The sequence below is a fragment of the Peromyscus maniculatus genome, chromosome 20 (assembly GCF_049852395.1).
Source record: "Peromyscus maniculatus bairdii isolate BWxNUB_F1_BW_parent chromosome 20, HU_Pman_BW_mat_3.1, whole genome shotgun sequence".
NCBI lineage: Eukaryota > Metazoa > Chordata > Mammalia > Rodentia > Cricetidae > Peromyscus > Peromyscus maniculatus.
This window is the reverse complement of record NC_134871.1, coordinates 29834038-29842730: the sequence shown is the minus strand read 5'-3', so window position 1 is coordinate 29842730 and position 8693 is coordinate 29834038.

Sequence of the window (8693 nt, the reverse complement as noted above, 5' to 3'; positions counted from 1 at the left end):
TTTTAAGGAAACTTTATATTACTTTCATAGTAAACACCATTGGAATTTATATCCCCAATTTTTACCAACTGCACAAGTGCTGCATTCACCTGTTATTTTTTTAAAATATTCTAACACATATCTGATTGTTGTCTTCATTTTCATTTTCCTGATAATTAGTTACAGTGAGCATGTTTTGCAAATTTAATAGCCATTTGTATGTCTTCTTTGGTGAACAATAATACCCATCATATATTCTGCCCATATTTAAAATCATATCACTTGGGTTTTGTTACTGTTTATTATTGGGTCTTGGATTTTCTTATAATCTTTCAGATATATGACTTATGACTTCTGGATTTTTTTTCTAATCCATAGGTTGTGTTTCCTATTCTGCCATTGGTTTCCTTGTTGTGTAGAACTTTTTATGGTTTGATGTTATCCCACTGGTCTTGCTCTTGTGTTGTAGCTCACTAGATTTCCTAGTGGCTGTATCCAGCAGGTCTGCATAAGAGGTTGACTGGACCATGGGCCTGAGTATCAGGTGTTTGTAAGGGCTTACAGTCAAGTGTGTGCGGGGCGGGGGATAACCCTAGGACTTGGTGAAAGGATTGAGGGGGTGTTGTGAGTTTAGGCATGCCGATAAGGAATGAAGAATGAAGGCAATGGTATTTTATTCTCGGGTGTATAGGTTAGGCAGTGAAATACTGTGAGGCTGCAACATTAAATTTTTATATATATATATATATATATATATATATATATATATATATATATATGGGTTCTCTCTTTCTTTCTCTTCCTTCTATAAAATTAAGGAAGGTAGAATGTGGTAATTTTATGCAGAAAGAAATTTAGATAAGGTAGAGTAAAAATGAAGGAATATAGCATAAAGATAAGCAACTAGACAGAGAAACTATGGGGCTATGAATGCAAAATCTTAGGAAAGAATCAAGTGAAATAGCAAAGAAGAGCTTAACAGGCAGAGAAAGGATTCTGGTGGAAGCTTTTGGCCTGTGGGCATTGATTTGGGACAGTCCAGATCTGAGCCCAGAGAAGCAAGGGGGAATTGTCCTTGAGGTGGACAAAACCCTCTGTTCCATCAGCAGTGCCTGAGAAAACTTTCACTCTGTTGATGCTGTCACTGTATGGAAACATCATACCCTCAGAAATAGTTCCCTGTTCACCACTGAAACCAAAGTTTAGAGAGCAGAAGTCTTGGGAAAACTTGCTGGTGTTTCCCTCTCTTGGGAAAAATTTAATCTCTCTCTAAAAAAAGCCAAAAAGACTTTCAGAACTTTTCTCAGTTTTTCTTTTTATAAGAGCAAATTAGTTTCACCTGAAAGGGAAAATCCCCCAAGCCAAGGGCCTGATGAGATAGCACAGGGCAGCTTGAGGAAGCTGCTGGTGCAGAGAAGGCAGGGAAGCCAAGCATCAGAGACACTATCTGGAGAAGGAGCCAGGACAGGACAGGGAGCTATCCAGGAGAGAAGCTATCTTTTTTCTATCAGCAAAAGGACCTTTCTGAAAAAAAAAAAAATGCTTTTGGTTTCCCCCATTGACTTGCCTCCAGCCAACTGGAGAAGTACACCTGTTAAGCAGAGGCGCAGGCATCCTGATGCAAGTTTAGGAAAGAAAAATCTCCTGTTGCAAAAGCAAAACCCTATATAGGGAACCAGAAAGTTTGCTAGTGTACTCAAAAGGCTTTCTGGGAAATGTAGTGTCAATGTAGGTTTGAAACAGTGTCTTATATTGTCTAATATCTGAGCAAGAAGTTTTTGCTAAGAGCTTTATGGAAGTTCAATATGATGATTTTACACTCAGCCTGAAGTGAAGCTTTCCGATAGAACAAACTGAAAGTTCTGCTGTAACAGAAATGTTTGTCTGAATTGAAGCACTTAAGGGAGCTGTTATGAATTTGGGTAAAGGAACAGCTTCTAGTTAGAAACCGTTTACCGCTGAGAGCGCATCCCTGCTGGTTCCAGAATGGCTGAGAGAGCTCATTGACAAGAAAGGTGACTTTGGGAAGTGCCATTTGTCCTGAAAGTGTTACAGCCCCCTAGCAACAAGTGTTACAACTCAATAGTGACAGTACTCACTAAAATCCCAGGGTTGAGAGAGCCATTGCCAAATTAGACTCTTGTTTCAAACTCTCAAGAATAATAACAAAGGTGACTGTAAACTCTGAACTTTACTAAGGCTTGAGTAGGACTTATTTAGGGTTTGTAGAGTAGTCCTATAGAATATAAGTTTATTATGTAAGCTTGAATGAGACTTGGCTAAGGTTTATAAAGTAGTCCTATAAAATGTAGGTTTAGAACATACAGGCTTTAAGTCTAGGGACATGGTGAAGGTTGAATATAGTGATTATATGGTGAAAATGTAATAAAAAAAGTAATTTAGAGTATATTTTCCCAACCTGGGACACAGAAAACAGCATCCCTAGCAGACTTGGCAGTTCCAAAAGCCACCAATAACAACAAAAAGCAGCTCCACAGACTGCCAGCTTCAGAAAGTAGCAGCCAGGTGTCCATGGCTGAGACCCGTGAAGTGTCATAGCTTCCCAAGTAGCAGATGATAAGAGGAGCCAGTGCAAGCGCCAGCAGCCAGAGGTTCTCGGAAGCTGAGACCTTTGAGGTATCAGTGCAGAGCAGGTGGCAAATGCCTGAGGGTCTGTAAGCTTTCTGCCATGAAAAAGCCTCAGTGAGGATCAGAATGGAGACACCATACCACAAGAAAGGCAAATGGCAGGCAGCAGCTTGGAAAGCTGTGGGAAAAGTGAACAGCGATCAGAGCAGCAGTGAACAGCAGAGACGGCAGAGAGCAAACTGCTTCCAGGACTAGGGAAGCAGTGTCAGTGACAGACAAGCAGCTGAGATGTGCTGGAGAGCAGGAAGCTATGGAGGTGAGAACTGTGCTCCAGTGTGAACAGCCAGACCAAGGCTCGGCAGGAACTGCTGAGACTGACTGCAGCCCAAGCTCCCAGCAGCAAGGCAGCCATGCAACAGGACAGCATACAGAGACTTCTGGGACCTGGGGTGCTGAGCACTTGGATTGTCAGCAAAGCAGGTAATGGGTTTTTCTCCCAAAGAAAAACTGTAGAAGAGCCACAGTTCAGCTCATGGCAGCTGAAGGAGCATTGAGCCTGTGTGGCTGTGAGGTGAAGCTCTCTAGCCTGGTCTGGGAATGGCCTGGTTACAGAAGGCTACAGACTGCAAAACACAGCAGTAAGCTGAGAGCGAAAGTTTCAGAGAGACTTGCTTGAACTGAAAAGTTTTGGTTATGGGACTTCTCGTATTTGGAGCTGTTTGCTTCAGAGTCATTATGACTCTGACAGCTATACACAGACTTAAGGGCAGCTGACAAGCCAGGCCCTGATTTTGAGCACTCAGAGGAACTTTTAGGCCTGGTACAAGAACTCCTTTTGAACTCAAGACAGTAATGATTTCATTACAATGGGACAGTTTGTATTTACTTATGCATATAGGCTCTATCAAAAGTGAGATTATTAACTGCTTATGGAACTGTTTATGTAAAAATGGAACTGCTTAAAAATGGAACTGTTTAAATAGACAAGTTTGGTTTTTTTTTTTTTTAAAGAAAAGGAGGAGTGTTAATATTCCTCAGTCTATTTAATTTAAAAAAATATTTTCGTGTTACTTGAGTGAATTAATGTTATGTATAGTTCTATTAAATTGTTTTGAATGTAGGTTTGTAGGTTGAGAGTAGATTTGTAGGAATTATAATTATGTAAGATTGAGAGTAGTTTTGTAGGAATTATAATCCTGTATCCTATGTTTTGTTAGCAAAAAATTCAAATGGTTCTATTAAGAGTTGATGTAAGATTGAGAAAATTGTAACTATGTATAACAATATTTATGTTAAAATTATGTTTACCTGTTAATGTTAATGATGAAGCTAAGGGAGTCTTAAAGTTTGATTCATTTGCATCAAGAGTTTTTTCTTTTAAAATATAAAGAAGAGGGACCTGTTGTAGCCCACTAGATTTCCTAGTGGCTATACCCAGCAGGACTGCATAAGAAGTTGATTGTACCATGGGCCTGAGTATCAGGTGTTTTATAAGGGTCTACACTTGACTGTAACTAGCAAAGAGGAGGTCTTTTGCTCCACCCCTTGGCATTGTTATAAATAAACCTTTGGAATAAAGTTCTGGGCTAGTGGATTAGGATCCAGGCCTATCCAAGTCTATCCTGCATTTCTCTCTTTCTCCCCTTCTTTATTTCTAACTAAGTCTCTTATCCCTCATTCCTCAAGAGTCCCCAAGGTAAATAAATGTGGGGGCTGGTCTGCCACACTCTTGCTACCCATGTACATCCAGGAAGCCATTGCCAAACCCAATGACTGGAACCCCCACTTTCTGTTTTCTGTTTTTTTTCTTTCTGAGTTTTATATTTAATGTTTTCTGTGGTTTTGGTTTGTTCTGTCTCTGAGACAGAGCTTCTCTGCTAGTGGTTTGTGCCTAAGGACAAACGCAGCAACCCTATGACTTGCTTTTCATCCCACCAGCTCCATTGCCACACAGTAGGAATCTGTAGTTCTGTTCATTTCTGGACAGAGACAGGTTTGCTCCACTTAGTGAATATTTGGGTTCAGTGAAGTGGGGCTGTCCAGCCCAACAGCCTACCGCCTATTTAGCAGGGCTGTACAGTATGTGCTGTTCTGATCCTCAAATGCAAGAAAAGCCTATTTTCAGACACCACAACATTTAATGAGCATCTTTCTTGTGTTGAATTCTATGTCAGTTGCTTTAACATGGCTAATCCCACTTAGTCTCCTATCTAAATAGTAGTGAAGCATGTGCTGACTCAGGGAAAACATCCTCAATCTGGTTCAAATGTGTTATATGCACAATGTCACACCAAGGCAGCAACTAGTAGAATCATCTACCATGGAGGGAAGATGCCTTCTGAAATGGGAATATCAGCCAAAGGCTCTAGTTACTGGAGGTTGTTATTTTTAGCTCAGCAACAGTCAAGACTCAGAGTTACTTATGGTTAGTGAATCACATTTAGCCAGCAGGTGAGTGTTTTGTTTTTGTTTATACTATTGTATTTTTTCCAGTGTTAGAACATATTTTTTTTTTTTTGAGACAGGGATTCTCTGTGTAACAGTCCTGCCTGGCTGTCCTGGAACTCGCTTTGTAGACCAGACTGGCCTCAAACTCACAGAGATCCACTTGCCTCTGCCTCCCATGGGAATAAAGGAATGTGCCACCAACGCCTGGCTGAACATATATTTTTTTAAATATAATTTTTTACTGATTCTTTGGGAATTTCACATCATCAACCCCAATCCCATTCATCTCCCAGTCCCTCCATATCTGCCCTTCACTCATGTATCATCCCCCTAAAAGAAAATGAATAAAGCAAACAAATAAACAAAAATTAAAAAATAAAAATATTAATTTTAATAAAGCAAAACAAAAACCACTTCACCCTCATCTTTTCTGCCTCTTAACCACCTCTTTATTCATCATAGTGGCACTGGGAGCTGTGGTATGTCATTGAAACAGTATACCCTTTTGTCTAAATAGCTTTGCTTGCAAATATTCATTGTATAATGAGTTGTTGGTCTGGTTCAAGGCCTCTGGCTTCTTGTACACCATCAATATTGGACCCTCATTGAAATGCCTTTTGGATAAACTGTTGTTGCTCCAAGTCATGAAGACAGTCCCTTCACCCACTCCAGTGGGTCATAGATAGGGTAGATGTTAGGAGGGTTCAACTGAAAGTCCTAAATGTATGCCTGAGTGGTAGCTGAGATGGTCAGTCTGAGGTGGTAGGAATACCCTGCCCCAAGGCCAGGGGCAGAGCCGGTTCTCTGACACCTATTGTAAGGAGTGGGGCCAGTTCTCCCATGAGGGTCAGGGCCAGTGAGGGCCAAGGCCAGCTCTCCTAGGACCAGAAGAGGACAGGGCCGGTTCAGCACTGCCCTTATATTTCAACATGTATGGTTTGTGTGGGCCCCTGTGGTAACATAAGCAATAGACATTGACATAGACCCCTGTTGCAGCAGGACTATGGGCCCAGCAGCTTGGGCCCATATGTTACCATGGCCCCGGTGGCAACACGGGCCACCCAGATCAGCATGGCCCCAAAAGCAGCATAGCCATCAGACATCAACAATGGTCTCAGGTAGTGGACAAGACCTGAGACATCTTCACAGCCTTCAGTGGTAACAGGAGCCAGGAACATCAAAATAGACTACAGATTGAGACATGGCCTTTAGCAGCAGCTCGGGCATGGACAATGACATGGCCCCAGTTGGCAGCACAGGCCACTTAGGTGGTCATGGCCTGGGCAATGACATGGCCACAGGTGGTGGCCCAGCCCCCAGGCATCCATGTAGCCTTTGGTGGCAACATGAGTTATGGACATCAACACAGATCCTGGCTGTAGTAAGACCACAGACCCAGACATGGTCCTTGGCAGCAGCCCAGGCCAGATGTCTCCATGACTCTGAGTAGCAATATAGGCCACTCTGATGGGCATGGCTCTGGCAGCAGCACAACCCTTGGACACTAACACAGACCCTGGGCATCCACATGGCGTTCTATGGTAACAGGAGCCACAGACATCAACAGACTCTGGCTACAGGAAGGCCACAGACCCAGACATGGCCCTCAGCAGCAGCTTGGACCTGGATGACACCATACTTCTGGTGGCAGTGCAGGATGGAATCTTATTTTTTAATTTAAATTTCTTTTAAAAATCCCATATACTAGTACTATATTTACATAATTTCTATCCCTCCCTTTCTCCACTCCAACTCCACCCATACTCCCCATTCCCTCTCAAATTAATGACTTCTTTATTATTATTGTTACGCACACACACACACACACACACACACACACACACACACACACACATACACACACACACAACCTACTTGAGACCTTTTAGTGTTGCTTTTATGTACATCTGTTTAGGGCTTACTACTGGGCACTGAATGACCTATCACAGAGAGCTTATCCCTCTATAAAACTGATTATTCTTCTCTCGGTACCCATTATTATCTGTAGCTCTTCAACTACGGATAGGAGCTTGTGAGATCTCTCCCATTCATGATGGCATGTCAACTGGTATTGTCATTGTGCAGAGATTGTTTAGGCCACCATATTGTTCAGATTCCAAGGGTGCAGTTTCCCTATCATGTCTAGAATACACTGTTTGTCAGTAGGAATCCTGGTTCTCTGATCTCTATAATCTTTCTGCCCTCTCTTCTATGATTTCTCTGAGCCTAAGGTTTAGGGGATGTCTTGTAGATCTATCAGTTGAGGCTTGGCTTACCAGCTACTTAGTCACTTAGTTTCTGCATTTGACTAGTTGTGCAACTCTGTAATTCCCCCAGATAGTTGTTTGTGAACACTACTTTCAAACCAGTCTGCTAGGAAAAGGATCTGCTACAAATCCCTATTCAGTTCTTTAAACCTTGATAATGCTCTGTATGCAACAGTCCTATTGACATTACCCTTCATAGAGAATGACCGAGAGTTCCAGAGGTTGACAGTGAGAAATAAGACACAAGGGAAACCCATGTTCTTTAACTTTGTAGAGTAGGCAGAATCCAAATGCAAACCACATTTCCCAAAAAGATCTTTCCCCTTAATTCTCCAATCCATATGTACTACATGAAAAATCTAATCCGTATGTTTCTTTCTCATTTACACTTACCTCATCAAAGCATTTCCTCTGTAGAATTATTTGATGTCCAAGGAGACTTTAAAGACTTTTTTCTTTTAATGAGCCTTTGTTCTTAGAAATAAAGAAGCTGCTGAAGTTGTATAGGCAAAGAATAAATGAACTTGAACTCCAGAAAGGTCAAACTTTGTTTCAAGTAGGATCTATATTTGGAAGAAACAATTTTGGGAGTGTGCTCTTTTTCCTTTGAGAGATTTCTCCTCTTATTTATTTTTTTTAAAGAGGAGTTCTTTTTTTTTTTAACTGGCAAAGTTTATTAACTAAATGTGGGAAAACTTCATGAAGTTTGAAAACACAGTTAAGAATTTTGAAATGAGAAAAGTAATACAGAAATAAAAATATTTGTAAAATTATAACCCCTAAATTTGCAAATGGAGCAAGAGTATAATTTTATAGATGCACATCTCCACAAACTTAAACACAAGAAAAATTGAAAGGAAACTGAAACACAACAAAATTTTTTAAATTATGCTCAAAGATTAAAAATATATGAGAGAAAAAGATAGATTATATAAAAAGTATTAAAGATTTCATTCATACCCCTCTAACAGAAATGATAAAAGGAAGACAAGCCCACAGATACACCTCTTTAGTACATAGGGGACTATAGTTAATGGAAATTGCACAAAATAATTTTCCTAAATAAACATGAAATAGATCCCTTTTCTTTTTTTTTCTTTATTAAGAAATTTTCTACTCACTCTACATACCACCCACAGATCCCACCCCCTCCCTCCTCCCGCCCCCAGCCCTCCCTCCCAAGCCTACATCCCTACATCCCCCAAATCAAGGTCTCCCATGGGGAGTCAGCAGAGCCCAGCACACTGAGCCTAGGCAGGTCCAAGCCCCTTCCCACTGTACCAATGCTGTGCAAGGCGCCACACCACAGGCACTGGATTTCCAAAAGCCTGCCCATGCACCAGAGATGGATCCCGATCCCCCTCGAGGCTGACTCATTTACCCATGGGCAGTCAATAAAGAGAAACCTAA